Below are 16,714 nucleotides of genomic sequence, written 5' to 3'. Positions count from 1 at the left end.
TTATGCCTATTAGTGAAATTCTACTAACCTCATCCCATTAACTCATGATGAGAATAGATTTCTTTAATCAACATTTTGGTTTTTGATAAGTATCTGTATCACAGAGCAAATGTTTTGATAGATTGATATTTTATAGTAATTTTAATATATTGTATAAAAGAAAGGATAGTGTCTATTATCAAGATTTCTAAAGCTCATAACCAATAATAAGACAGACAGCATTACAAGATTATTTCTGTGGTATTTTTGCCAAAAATGCATAACCCTAATTACAATTATGAGAAAACATCCTATAAACCCAAACTGAGGGACATTCTCCAAAATCACTGATTGGTGCTCTTCAAAAGTGTCAAGAAGAGATAAGACTGAGAAACAGAATGGAGAAGACTAAGAAGAAATAATTAAATGCAATGTGGGATCCCGGATAGGTTCCTAGAACCTATTAGAACAAAATAGGGACATTGGTGAAAACTGATACCTGTAGTTTAGTTAGTAGTATTGTATTAAAGTGACTTTCCTGGTTTTGATAATTATATTATGGTTATGAAAGATGTTAACATTAAGGAAAGCTGGGTGAGAGGCATACTGGAATTCTCTGCACAGGTTTTGTAACTTTCATATGTCTAAAACTAGTTTAAAATAAAAAGTTAAACAATTTTTCTAAAGCTTACTAAGAAAATTTCATCAAAACATGAAAGAACACAATCAAACAATAAGTTAAGCCATTAATCTAACAACCCATTTCTATCCTCAAAAATAAAGCTTTTGTATTTCTTCTATTGTGGAATGATTTTCCCAGATTCAGATTTTCAGAGTAAAGCATACAATGATTTATCTGCTCTAACTGAATTACAGATTTTTTAAAAACCACCTACCAATTTTTCCTCTACAGAGATGAGTTTTATTTAAATAGACCCTTCAATTCAACAATGCAAATCTTATTGAACTAATTTAAACACTCAATATATGCAAATATCAAACCCCTTAAAAATTAAAGAAAAAAATGATTTTGAATATTTATTTTTAAATCCATTTGTCAAAAGTTTCACAATTATAAAGTAAGATTACCACGTATCTTCATAGCAGAAAAAAGAACAAAAAAGAGGGTATTTTCTATCTTATTTTTCTAGGTTTTATTTTATAGGACATAGGGAGCAAAGTCCATTAAGAATTTGAGAACTCAGCTTACGTCACAATTATGTCAATAATTATTTGTGTGACCTTGGATTAGTCTGTCGACTACTTTGATCTCAGTTCTTCATATATCAAAATAAACAGATTAGTTAAGATCTGCATGTCCAAATGTTAGCCACTAGCTGTATATGGCCATTTCAATTTAAATTGCTCAAAATTAAATAAGGAAAAAATTCAGCTTCTCAGTCCCATTAGGTACATTGCAGGTAGTCAATACCCACACGTGGCTACTGTCTACCATATTGGGCAGCAAAGATACAGAAGTTTTCATCATATTAGAAAGTTCTCCTGGATAGTGCTATCCTAGGTGATCTCTATATTTCAGACTGGTTTTTCAATTCTATGTGTTATGGGCTAAATTATGGCATCCCCAACCTCTGCCCCCAAAATCAGTATGTTGAATTCCGAACCCCCGGTACCTTAGAATATGACTACATTTGGAGATAAGGTCTTAAAAGAGGCAATTAAGGTTAAATGGGATCATGAATGTGGGCCCTAATCCAATGACTGGTGTCTTTATAAAAGGAGATTAGGACACAGACGTGCACAGAGGGAGATCACGTCAAGATAGTAGAAGAAGATGGCATCTGCAAGCCTAGGAGAGGTCTCAGAAGAAACAACCCTGTCACCTTGATCTCAGACTTCTAGCATCCAAACTGTATGAAAATAAATTTCTATTGTTTAAGTCACCCGGTCTGTGGTATCTGCCAGGGGCTGGGCGTAAGGAGAGAACTTGACCACAAAAAAGCAGGGGAGGGACAGAACTTTTTCCTTTTCCAAGATTACTTACAACTGTGAAAATTTGTCAAAACGCATAAAACTGTACAGAAGGGTGAATTTTATTACATATATTATACTTCAATTAAAACATATTATCACACTACCAAAATAAAAAACAAAAAGGCTTTCTAAGCACTCCTCAATACTCTTTCTGTGACTGTAGGATTACATACAATAAAGAGTTGGAAAGTCAGATCTTAGGGTAGAATGGTCTCTAAGCTGCTCCATTCATTTCTGGATTTGTTGGCATGGGAAGAGACTGGCACAGGAAACAGAACAGCTGTGATATAAGAGAGTCAAAAATAAAAAGAAAGGAGGTGAGGGCATCTGGAGATGGTGACAAAAAGTAGGTAGAAGTAGGATTCAGGGATGTGCGAAGGAAAGGAATGGAACATAGACAAGGTGTAATTAAAGCTGGTGTGGGGCAGGGGAAAAATGAAATGATGCCCTTGGGACAGGATAGAAAAAGACAAATGTACAAAGTCTTGATATAACTTCTTTAATTCATATCCATGAGCATGTCTTGGGCCTCTAATACATTAAATAGTGAGATTTGGCCACAGATAAGCAGCTCAATGAATTTCCATTACCTTTTCTTCCTTGACTGCAGACCCCCAAAGTACTGCTCACTACACTTAAACAAGGACATAAATGTTGAAATTATCATATCAAGTACTTTTACGCATATTGTACAAGAGACAATTTGAGACTTAATAGTCCTGAAATGAGTAATACAGGAGAGCAGTTCAATGCTAAGGTTTTGTGTTTCTGCGTTTTCTTATACTTGGTTCCAAGGTAAATAAATATGTGTTTTTAAGGCTATTTTGCGATATCAACCAAAATTGTATCTTTGGTAAATTTGACTCTTTCAGAACATTCTTATTTCCTCTACTTTAGGAGCAGCTTCTTTAATAATCTGTTTTTCTAGAGCACAGTGTGAAAAACAATTTAGGAAATAAAATGTTTTTGAGTTTTTTCAATCTGCCCTGTTTTTTCTTTATAACTTCCTCATGTATTCCTTTCACTATCTAGTATATTAGAATAACCTACCCAATGTCAACTTAACAATGAATTCCAAAGAGTATCCTGAAGGAAGTTCTACATGTGAGCTATCTGTTATCTCAGATGTGTTCAGCCCTTATGTAATTTTAAATACTTTGCATACTTTTGCAATTTTGAAGAAACAATGTTCCTTTCTTTAATCTACAACTCTAAGATATCACATTCCTCCCCCATTAGACTGATTTTTTTTAACAGTAATTAATACCTTGGGATTAATTCTGATACCAAAATTTTAAGTTAGCATCTTACGTTTCAGGAATACTTGTTAAAAAAATACTGGGGTTCTCTGTCTGCTAATTTAATCCTTTTTTAGAGGTACAGTTTTGATAGTTTCACATTATCTAAACTGCTCATGAAGAAACCACTAAATTAGTTAGCTAGAGACACCAGTTGAGTCAGAAGAGATATTGAAATACCACCATGATCTCATGTCTGAATGCTGGAATAAGGGCAAAATAATTCTTTATTCTTGTGACTGTTTGGTAAAGTTTCCCTTTAAAAAGGAACAGCTGGTTTCCTGTTGGCTTTAGATCTAGAAGTCAGATGAGAGAGTTCAAAACACTCCAAAAACATCTTTGGAAAGGTTCCTTAGCCTGGTATTTTAGTTTTCCTTTACCTAAAGTCAAAATTCTGCAAGTAAGTAGTACACTTCATTAAATTGTGTAAAAACTGAAAGAAAAGGTACTTCAAAAATACTATCTAACAAATAGTTAAACTATCTAACAAAATAAGAGTCTAGTGCATGAGCAATGCATTTATGTGTATTTAACCTGCAGAGTGTGAACCCTCTATGCCAGGGGTGTCCAAACTTTTTCAAAGTTTTTTACCAAGAGCCATATGCAGTAAAATACACAAACAGCCAGGCCACTCACTCGAGGTGAAGTACGTATTGCTTCACCTGGTTTATTTAAGTAAACTAAATATATTTTTGGAATTTGCTGCAGGCCAATTAAAAATGGATTGTGGGCCGCAGTTGGCCCACAGGCCGCAGTTTGGACACCCCTGCTCTATGCCCATGGTCAGCTACAGAACTTAAGAAAGCTGCCTCTCTTCCATGCCTCAAGGGACCAGGATCAACTATCAGTCTCTAGAACAGTAGTCCCTCACATATACCTCCTAGGAAGGTTAATTATGTAGAACTGTGAAAAATATCCAGGTAAGCTTTTAAAAGAGGGTTTAAAAATAGGTTGCAATAGGCTCACTTCTCAACATTAATCTCAGTATTGGTGGTGAGGTCATTCCTGAACTATGAAAGTAAGAGTGCCATGTCGAGTAATTCACAATACTGCCTTGTCTCAGGATCTGCCTGTTGGTTTCTCCTCACTCCCCTTCGAAATCTGTGAATGTAGAAGCAGCCAACATGTATTTCAAGCTGCTTGTCTGACACTTTCTGGGCTAGGTGCTCCCACGTTGGCCTGTTGACCTCAAGCTAGTTCCACTTAAAAACTAATGTTTTCTTCAGTAGTTTAGGATCTAAACTGGTATTTCTTAGTACAATTTCAGTTACCTTTTTAAAGGAAAGAAACATCTCTTAAATGAAAACAGAACAGCTTTGCATTGTTTATAAAGAGTATTTATTGTCAAAAGGACTTCAATGAGTACAGGCAAATATCCTTCTATACTAGAGGATTTTTCTACTAGGTATAGCTGAAAGCTTTAATTCACCTAAATGCTTAACAAGCTGTCTCTCAAAGCTTACTGTAATTCTGGCAACTCCTTTAGTTAGCCTCCTAACCCTCGGGTCCTCGTATCAGATGTTCCCATTGTTCTGTTCCTTACACTCCTGTTCCTGTTGGAACAGTCCTAACTGCTGCCTTCTCTGATCCTTGCTTTCAATGTGTGCCTTGATAATACCCCAAGTCTTGCTTTCTAGCTCAGATTCCGTCCCTGACTCATAATCCATCACCTTTGCACATAGCCTGATATATCTGGCTTAATATACAATACAGAAACTGATGGATACAGGTAAACAGATAAGGATATGTTTGCTGAAATCGAATACAACGATACATTAAAAAGATTATACATCACAATCAAGTGGGGTTCATTTCAGGGGCACAAGGATGGTTCAACATATGCAAATTGATCAATGAGACACATCCCATAAACAAAATAAAGGATAAAAGTCATATGATCCTATCAATAGATGCAAAAAACGCAATTGACAAGCTACAACATCAATTTATGGTTAAACACAATAAAATGGGTATAGAAGGAAAGTACTTGACCATAATAATGGCCATATACGACAACCTCAGCTAATATCATGCTTAAATGGTGGAAAACTGAAAGCTTTTCCTCTAAGATCAGTAACAAGACTAGGATGCCCCCTCTCACCAATGTTACTCAACATACTAAGACCTAGCCAGACCATCAGCTCTAATGCGTCTTTTGGAGCAAAAATTAATGTAAGACCCGGTATTATATTATATTATACCTGGTATTATATTATAGTATAGTATAGTATATAGTATAGTATATAAGACTCTGTCTTATATTAAAATAAGACAAGGTCTTATATTAATTTTTGCTCCAAAAGACACATTAGAGCTGATTGTTGGGCTAGGTCTTATTTTCAGGGAAACACGGGGCAGTATTAGAAGTCCTAGCCAGAGCAATCAGGCAAAAGAAATAAATAAAAGGAATCTAAATTGGGAATGAAGAAGTCAAATTATCACTTTTTGTAGATGACATAATTCTTTATATATAAAACCCTAAAGACTCCACCAAAAAAACTATTAGAAACAATAACCAAATACAGTAAAGTTGCAGGATATAAAATCAAATTACAAAAATCCATTGCATTCCTATATATTAGCAATGAAATTTCAGAAAAAGAAATGAAAAAAACAATTCCTTTTGTAATTGCAACAAAACGAATAAAACACCTAGGAATAAACTTAACAAAGGATGTGAAGGACGTGTACACCAAAAACTACAAGACATTCTTAAAAGAAATTGAAAAAGACACAAAAAAGTGGAAAGATTCTGTGTTCATGGATTAGAAGAATCAACATAGCTAAAATGTCCACATTACCCAAAGCAGTATACATACAGATTTAATGCAATCCCCATTAAAATCCCAATGGCATTTTTTAAAGAAACATAATGAAAAATAATCAGCTTTGTATGAAATCATAAAAGACCCTGAGTAGCCAAAGCAATCCTGAGAAAAAAGAACAAGGTCAGAGGTATCACATTTGTGACTTCAAATTATACTACAAAGAGATAATAATCGAAAACAGCATGGTATTGGCAGAAAAACAGACACACAGACCAATGGACAAGAATCAAAAACCCAGAAATAAATCCACATATATATATATGGACAGATAATTTTTGACAAAGGAGCCAAAAAACAACAATGGAAAAATGAAAGCCTCTTCAACAAATGGTGCTGGGAAAATTGGAAAGCCATGTGCAAAAGAATGAAAGTAGACTGTTATCGGTCACTATATACCAAAATTAACTAGGGAATAGACCAAAGACCTAAATATAAGACCTGAAACAATAAACTACACAGAAGAAAACACAAGTATTAAACTTACGGACCTTGGTCTTAGAGAGGATTTTATGAATTTGACCTCAAAGGCAAGGGAAGCAAAAGCTAAAATAAATGAATGGAACTATTATATCAAACTAAAACGCTTCTACATAGCAATAGAAACCATCAACAAAACAAAGAGGCAACCAATCAAATGGAAGAAGATATTTGCAAACAACACTTCCGATAAGGGGCTAATAACCAAAATATATAAAGAAATCATACAACTCAACAACAAAAAAACAAACAATCCAATTAAAAAAATGGTTAAAGGACCTGAACAGACCCTTCTACCAAGAAGACAAACAGCCAACATATATATGAAAAAACGCTCAACTTCACTAGCTATTAGGGAAATGCAAATCAAAACCACAATGAGATACCACTTCATACCTGTTAGAATGGCTATTATCAACAAGAAAAGTAATAACATGTGTTGGAGAGTTGTGGAGAAAAAGGAACTCTCATACACTACTGGTGAGAATGCAGATTGGTACAGCCACTATGGAAAGCAATATAAAGTTCCTCAAAAAGTTAAGAACAGAATTACCATATGACCGAGGAATCCCTCTTCTGGGTACCTACCCAAAATATTTGAAAACACTTATGCGTAAAGATATGTGTACCCCTGTGTTCACTGCAGTATTATTCACAGTGGCCAAAACATGGAAACTGAAGTATCCTTTGATAGATGATTTGATAAAGAAGATGTGGTACACATATACAATGGAATATTACTCGGTCGTAAGAAAAGATGAAATACTGCCATTTGTAACAACATGGATGGATCTTGAGATTATCATGCTAAGACAGGAAAGTCACCAACCAGGTGATTTCACCCATATGTAGAATATAAAACTGAAAGCAACAAACAAGCAAAAACTCATAGACACAGAGGGTACCAGAGGGTAAGTTAAGGCAGGAGGGGGGAGACAGAAAGAGGGTACAGGGGTCAAATATATGGCGATGAAAGGAGATTTGACTTTGCGTGTTGAACACACAATGCAACATATAGATGATGTATTTAGAACTGCACATTTGAAGCCTATATAATTCTATTAACCAATGTTACCCCAACACATTTAATTTAAAGAAAAAGATATGTTTGATGATAAGTTTAAACACAGTCCCTGTAGTGGATTGGAAATAATTTAGTTCACACTCTGGAAAACACGGTGTTTAAAACTGAAATGTTAATTTAAGTATTAAAGCCTTAGTAAACAGTGGCTTAGAAAAAAATCTGAGAGATAAGAGTGAGGTCGTTTTTAAAGAAACACTGTGTCGTCAATGTTATTGACAGCCCAAAAAAGATGGATATTGGATTGAAAAATGTGGATACAGATTATAGTCAAATAGTGAATCACATGAGATGGACTCTAAATATTATGAAATTATAGGAACATGTTAAACCATTTATCTTACATTTATTACATATATACAAAAGTGTTATACAGATATATTGACATCCTTGTCTAAATAAGTCTGAAAGAGCTGTTATAGTCAGTTTAAGTGACAACATTTTTTCTTAGTAGTATGTAAAATAATGGTGTGTCTTATTAAAGACATCAGAAATCAGATAAAATACAGGATTTTACTTAGCTCTGGAAAAGAAAATGAAACACCATTGACTTTTCTGAGGAAGTTATAAAATTAATCTGAAACAAATTACTTCAAAAGGTATAATGCTTACCTTTATCAGTCTATAAATAGAAATTTGAGTTGTGAAGAATATTGTTAAATGTATTAATTAAACAAGAACCAAATGTGAAACAGTGGTTAAAAGTATAGGCTCAGATACACCTAAAACTAATACAATGTTATATGTCAATTATGTCTCAATTTTTAAAAAAAGCATAGGCTCAGAAGTCTGTTGACTTGGTTCAAATTGTGGCTTTAGCCATTTGCTAGTGTGGGACAATGCAGATGTTATCTACTCTCATTAGGTCTTAGTTTCCTCATCTGTAAAATTAGGATTAATACTATCATCATTGGGTGACTCTGAGGAATAAATAGTCCATATAAAAGTACCCTTGAAGAAAGCACATAATAAACACTCAAATGTTAATACCTTCCAAATGCACAAGCAATAAAGCATCTTGAAGGGATGTTCAGTGAGCTATGAAAAAAAAGCTAAAAAGATTTAACGTTAAATATTTTAAGGGAGATGCTTTTGATTAGTGATATAAATAACTTAAATAGATGTAATTTAAATCAAACCCACATCAGGTGTGCACTCAATGAATTATCTTGTCATCCTTAGGTACTATAGGTTATAGATGTATTCTTTATAGTAAGTTTAAGCCTTTGGTGTAGACCTCAGAATAAATTTAGCAAGCTAATGGAGGAGTGAGAAAATAAGTAAACAGAAATGATTCTCATAAAGTGGAACGGTTGATTTCTTATTGTGAGACAAGAAAAGGGAAAGTAAAATCTGAATCTAAACCACATTATGTTTACCCCAGAAAAACATCCCACACTTCAGGCAGTTTCCTATTTGATTTTAGAGAGCACAAAAAGTCTAGCTTTACCCCCCACTTTTTATTCACTAAAATGGAGGAACCCATAAACCCACTAAAGAGAGGCAATCCTGAAATTCCCCAGCTCCCATAACTGCTCCCAGCAGTAACAGAAGCATTTCTATGTGCTAGAGTATCTCTCACCGGGGATGGCTCCGTACAGTAACATCCCCAAACATCTGTGTACTGCCTGCCTGGCACAGTGCCTTCTGTGGTCTTTGCCACGTGCCTTGAGGTAGCTGTCACCAAGGAATGGAGACACAAGATGAAGAAACCACAGGAGGTCCCAATTTCACTTTTACTTTTCACTTTCACTGTAGTTCCCTATCCACGATGATCTAAAACATCTAATGAGATTCCCTTTGAAAATTTAAAGTAGCCTATATTTTCTAAGGAAGGAGGTATGGATACCAATTTCTTGCTGAAAGGTATTTATTTATGAAAGGCTCAAACTACAGATATTTTAAATATTTTAATGTTAACCATACTAGCCTCACAACAGTGAATTTGGAAGGTTGGGTGTGAGATCTAAGGGAAGGGAGTAGAAAGCTATTCAATGCTAGTTTGTAAGTGAGAAAATAATTTACTCAAGGTGCTATTGTGAATTATGCACCCACTACCTTCATACAATATTTGTGCTGGTTTCCCTTTTATATAAACTCTTCAGTGACTAAAAACTTTCTTTGGCAATTTATTCAGAGCATGATATTAGATGATCCTATTGGGGAGATGTGTTCAGGGAAATAGCCTTACATACTAAGTGAAGAATTATGTTTCTCTCATCGCTTATGAATATACATCAATCTTTTGCAAAGAGTGAGATCAATTAATTTTAAGCCTGTCCTTTTATTTGTAGGGTAATAGCACTATAACCATACTTTATTCAAGACAGAAACGAATATTTTTATCTGTTCATCCATAATATGACTTAATTTTGGAGGCTGGGTGCCTCTGTTTCCTTGCAAAGTAGCTTACTTAAGGAAATTCCATCCTAAAAATTGTTTAGCACACTATTTAGTATTGTTGGGGAAAAACATTATAAATAATAGAAATCACTCTTAGTAATGACAGAATAGAAAAGATGCTATTAACAGAGATTTTGCCAAAGCTAAAAATTGGGTGGAAATATGTGGATAATTTTGCAATAAAATCTGTTTTCCAATTTCTTGTCTTGAAAACTTTTCATTCTTTTTGAAACCAGTTGTAATCAGTAATTTAAAAGACCATTATTTGATACACAGAATCAGACAACTTTTGCATTTCAGTTTGAATTTGTTTTTAAAGAGAAGGCCAGAGTCAAAGACATAACTTCAAATTACTTAAATGTTTGAGTTATAGTAGGAACAATACTTTACTTGCAACTACTATTGTTTGTTAATTGAGGCAGACCGTCATTATCAATGTCATTTCCTTAATTCATATATGAGCTTTATAAATAATATGTAAAAGTAAGGGCCCTGATCAAAAGTATTCTGCAAATGAACTTTAAGGAGGGCGGAGATGATAAGTGACTATAGCTCAGAATTAATAATACCTTAGTCCACTACTGATTGATTGGCTATTATCAAGAGAAGCTTTTTTTGGTTTTCCCTCTAAGACCTGCCTCATCAGCATGGATGGAAGCCAAAGTCTATTACAAGTCTGAGGACCAACTTTACTGGCCAGGGTGATGAAAGCTGGCTGTACTCCAACTCCAGATTGTTCAGCAAGAGTCACTTTAGCTCTAGAAGATGATACAACTGAAATCTCTGTCAGCGGACTATTTGCTTTGTGTTGTTTTCTAGCAATGCTGACAGATTTGAGCATATCTATCCCATAAACTTAGTTTCCCTTGACCTAACACTTGCTCTTGTAATCTGTAACTTTGAAAGGGTGTTTCTCTGTGGGAAGCTATCAAAATGATATCAAGACCAGTGATGTGGGCTTCATTTATACCAACTTAAGCAACTGAATTAACTAACTCAGACTATTAAATACAAATGCTGTAACGGATGGGGACTCCCTGTCTTCTACATTACAGCAACAGAGCTAGGACTTGAACTAAGACTCCTGCCTTAAGGTTTTTCCAACTAAACTGTAATGTCTTTTTTCACATGTGCTATTCCTCTGCTCTATTACCTTTTGGATAATCTACAATTGGCTATATGCAGTCATATATAAGGATGAATGGGCAACTACTTTTCAATTAGCTTAGAATATGAATTAATAAAATTCAGTGATAATCAGATCATACTAATCAGAAACTGGTAAAGTCTGGTAAAGCATGGATCAAACAGATTTAAATCATTGTTCAAAGGACCTTGACACAGCAAAATTTGCAAAATATATTTCAAAATATGTTTTTAAAAAGGATATAAATCCTAACTCACTTTATGAGGCCAACATTACCCTGATACCAAAACCTGGTAAGGACAACACAAAAAAAGAAAACTACAGAAACAATATCTCTGATGAATACAGATGCAAAAATCCTAAACAAAATTCTAGCAAATCGAATACAGCAATGCATTAAAAAGATTATTCATCACAACCAAGTGGGGTTCATCCCCGGGGCACAAGGATGGTTCAACATCCGCAAATCCATCAATGTGATACATCACATAAACAAAATAAAGGACAAAAATCATATGATTATATCAATTGATGCAGAAAAAGCATTTGACAAGATACAACATCCATTTATGATTAAAACACTTAATAAAATAGGTATAGAAGGAAAATACCTTAACATAATAAAGGCCATGTATGACAAGCCCTCAGCTAATCTCATAATTAATGGTGAAAAACTGAAGCCCTTTGCTCTACGTTCAGGAACACGACAGGGCTGTCCCCTATCACTTCTGCTTTTCAACATAGTGTTGGAAGTCCTTGCCAGAGCAATCAGGCAAGAGAAAGAAATAAAAGGCATCCAAATTGGGAATGAAGAAGTTAAATTATCACTCTTTGCAGATGACATGATGCTGTATATAGAAAACCCTAAAGACTCCACCAAAAAGCTATTAGAAACAATCAACGAATACAGTAAAGTTGCTGGCTACAAAATCAACGTACAAAAGTCCATTGCATTCCTATATACTAACAATGAAATCTCAGAAAAAGAAATACAAAAAACAATTCCTTTTGCAATTGCAGCAAAAAGAATAAAATACCTAGGAATAAACTTAACCAAGGATGTGAAGGACCTATATGCTGAAAACTGTAAGACATTTTTGAAAGAAATTGAAGAAGACACAAAGAAATAGAAAGACATTCCATGCTCATGGATTGGAAGAATTAACATAGTTAAAATGGCCATATTAACCCAAAGGAATATACAGATATAATGCAATCCCCATCAAAATCCCAATGGCATTTTTTAAAGAAATAGAACAAAAAAATCATCAGATTTGTTTGGAACCACAAAAGACCCAAATAGCCAATGCAATCTTAAGAAAAAAGAACAATACTGGAGGTATCACACTCCCTGACTTTAGCTTGTACTACAGGGCTACAATAATCAAAACAGCATGGTATTGGCAAAAAAACAGACACATAGACCAATGGAATAGAAGTGAGAACCCAGAAATAAAACCACATAAATATGGACAGATAATTTTTGACAAAGAAGCTAAAAATGTACAATGGAGGAAAGACAGCCTCTTCAATAAATGGTGCTGGGAGAATTGGATAGCCACGTGCAAAAGAATGAAACTGTACTGCTGTCTGTTACCATGTACCAAAATTAATTCAAAATGGATCAAAGACTTAAGCATAAGACCTGACACAATAAACTGCATAGAAGAAAACATAGGTACTAAACTTATGGACCTTGGGTTCAAAGAGCATTTTACGAATTTGACTCAAAGGCAATGGAAGTAAAAGCTAAAATAGACGAATGGGACTATATGAAACTTAAAAGCTTCTGCACAGCAAAAGAAACCATCGACAAAATAAAGAGGCCACCAACTGAATGGGAGAAGATTTTTGCAAACAGTGCCTCCGATAAGGGGCTAATATCCAAAATATACAAGGAACTCATGCAACTCACCACCAAAAATCAAACCACCCAATTGAAAAATGGGCAGAGGACCTGAAGAGACATTTCTCCAAAGAGGACATACAAATGGCAAATAGACATATGAAAAAATGTTCAACATCACTAATCATCAGAGAAATGCAAATAAAAACCACAATGAGATGTCATCTCACTGCAGTCAGAATGGCTATCATCAACAAGACAAATAGTAACAAGTGTTGGAGAGGCTGTGGAGAAAAAGGAACCCTCATACACTGTTGGTGGGAATGCAGACTGGTGCAGCCGTTATGGAAGGCAGTGTGGAGGTTCCTCAAAAAATTACGAATAGAATTACCATATGACCTAGCTATCCCTCTCCTGGGTATCTACCCAAAAAATCTGAAAACATTTATACATAAAGACACGTGTGCTCCAATGTTCATTGCACTTTTGTTTACGGTGGCCAAGACATGGAAACAACCAAAATGTCCTTCGATAGATGAATGGATAAAGAAGTTGTGGTATATATACACAATGGAATACTATTCAGCGGTAAGAAAAGATGATATAGGAACATTTGTGACAACATGGATGGATCTTGAGAGTATGATGCTAAGCGAAATAAGTCAGACAGAAAAAGCAGAGAACCATGTGATTTCACTGATATGTGGTATATAAACCAAAAACAACAAAAGAACAAGATGAACAAATGAGAAACAAAAACTCATAGACACAAACAATAGTTTAGTGGTTACCAGAGGGTAAAGGGGGTGGGAGTGGGAGATGAGGGTAAGGGGGATCAAATATATGGTGATGGAAGGAGAATTGACTCTGGGTGGTGAACACACAATGGGATTTATAGATGATGTAATACAGAATTGTACACCTGAAATCTATGTAATTTTACTAACAATTGTCACCCAAAAAATTTTTTTAAAAAAGGGTATAAATATGGATGGACTAATCAAGTAGGATGGATCTCTATACTTCTTTTTGAGAACATGAAAATAATAGACATCCATGTTACTACTTAAAATCGAAAGATATTATGGAGATGGATGACTTCATGTTTTACTCATATTTACATGAAAAGTAAATAATTTTATAACATATAATGTAAATATCTGTGGAACTACTTCAGGCCCTTTTATTAATATTGGCTAGGCTGTTTTCTACAAACGAATGCAGATTCTACTAAAACTAAGGTCTTAGTATTAACATGTGCTTCTAGAGGGTTATGTGGTTTACTAACAGCTTTCAGAAAACCATCCCAAACAACCACATATCTCAAGCTTGAAAGGAATTTTATCGTATACGCGTACATTATGTTCACTAAACTCTTTATGTCAATATTTTATGAGCTTGCAATGACTGATGACTTTTCCCCTCACCTTTCAACTAGTTAAATTATCTCTCTGATTATTACTGAATTATAGAAAACAAATTAAAGACTTATGATTCCATGTTCATTGCAGAATTACTCACAATAGTCAATCTATGGAAACAACCTAAGTGTCCGTCAGTGGATGAATGGATAAAGATGCAGTATATATGCACAATGGAATATTATGCAGTCATGAGAAAAGAACATCCTGCACTGAGAGCATTATGCTAAGTGGAATAAGACAGAGAAAGACAAATACTGTATGATACCACTTATTTGTGAAATCTAAAAAAGCCAAACACATAGAAACAGAGATTACAATGGTGGTTACCAGAGGCTAGGGGGTTGAGGAAAAGGAATCGAGATGTTGGTCAAAGAATACAAACTTCTAGCTATTAGATGAATAAATATGGGAAGTTCTAATGTACCGCATCATGACTAGAGTTAATAATACTGTATTACATAGCGGAAAGTTGATGAGAGTAAATCTTAAATGTTCTCACCACAGGAAAGAAAGGGTAATTATGTGCCCTGACACAGGTGTTAGCTACCCCTGTGGTGGGAATCATTTTGCATTATATAAGTGTATCAAATCAGCACATTGTACACCTTAAACTTACACCATGTTCTATGCCAATTATATCACAATAAAAAATCGAAGACTTAGGAGAAACTCTATGTAAAGATAAATCTGGAAAGCTAGTTTCCATGCTCAGTTTCTTCAAGAATTATATTAAAATTACATGACTTATGGCAACTAATTTCATAGGCAACAAATTAAAAGTATTAATCTTTTGAGGTTATAGTTAAATTACGCTTTCAAATGCATTTTGTAAAAGTGAATAAATTCAAGAAGGAAGAAAAACTTAGATTCCATTTACTGATAGAACTTAACACTATATTCATAAACAATCTTAACAGACGGTGCTAAATGATATTCTGGATTTATAACACAGTCAGAAGTACCTCATCCTTAAAATTTTTAGCAATATGACCAATTCTATAAAATTTGGGCATTTATATACCTTGGCTCTTGGGTTCTATTTAGAGAAGAAAAAATAATCAAAGAAGTGTAAGTTCATTTTCTACCAATGGATTAAGATTTGCATTTCTAAATTATTAGTCATGTGACATTAGCATTTTGATGGTTATTGGATAACTACACAGGCTATCAGTTTTGTGTAATTTTTGAACTTAATTCAAGCAATCAATGACAAATCAACAGTATTTATTGCCTTTTATGTGTCTATTACTTTGGGGCATATAGATGTATATGATATTTTCCTCATCCTAAAAGGAATTTCTACCCTAACTGTAGAAAAAAAAAATCTGATATAAAAGGAAAAATTAACCAGTCACCTGATTCAATAAATATTTATTGCACACCTATTATATGTCAAGGACTCTACCAGACAATGTGATTTCAAGGATGAATAAACATGGCTATTGCTCAAAAGGTTTACAAGGTAGTGGACTAGAAATAGCTCTAATTTTTCTGATTCCCTTGCTCTCAAAGCTACATAGTGAACAATCCTCTCATTTCTTCTGTCTCTGTCTCTATAATTCCTTTCCATCGTCACTACGATCACCTCAGATGAGGGCACTAAACACCTAATTGCTTTAAGGCCAAAGCAGATGCCCCTCCATCTACCTCGAATCCTCCTTCCCCACTCTCACAGGCCTGCTTCTGTTTTCAGGAAGGATGAGTGATGTGTAACTGCTCAAGGAGACCTCCTCTTGTGATCCAGCCATACCACAACCTGCCCTCTCCCTCTCCGTTTGATCTTTTCTTTCACGATACTTTTCACAATAGTAATTACACAATTATTTATTTATTTTTCTTACTCCTCCACTTAAGTTTAAATATCATAAGAACTGAGATGTTTTTCTTGTTCACTGATGTAGCCATCGTGCCAGGCACTTAAATATGTCAAAAAGAGTGTAAAGGGAAGTATGAGATTAGAGCGTGTTGAAGTAGCCAAGGAGAGAGCTGGCCTTTCTGGGTATAACGTTTTCTGTCTATAAATTGGTCTAGAATTTATATTAGACTGCAAAGTGTGACTCACAGGTGAGACAGCGACAATATTATTTGAAGTGCTAAATGCCTACGCTACTATTTCCAGGTATAGCAATATATTACTTATTAAGTTCTTATATCTACTTTCCCAAAAAGCGGCCTATCGGACTTCACCATTTTCCATTGACTGATACCATGTTTCAAAGAGAGCCACTACACGGAG

General features: G+C 34.6%; 1 protein-coding gene across 2 annotated transcripts in view; it reads right to left on the bottom strand.

The window, feature by feature from the left end:
- HOMER1 (homer scaffold protein 1) overlaps window positions 1–16,714 on the bottom strand; it is a 117,254-nt gene that overhangs the window by 24,576 nt on the left and 75,964 nt on the right. The window lies entirely within an intron of this gene.

Source organism: Rhinolophus sinicus, linkage group LG03, assembly GCF_036562045.2.
Source record: "Rhinolophus sinicus isolate RSC01 linkage group LG03, ASM3656204v1, whole genome shotgun sequence".
NCBI lineage: Eukaryota > Metazoa > Chordata > Mammalia > Chiroptera > Rhinolophidae > Rhinolophus > Rhinolophus sinicus.
The sequence above is the reverse complement of the archived record's forward strand: the minus strand, read 5'-3'. Positions and strand labels throughout refer to the sequence as shown.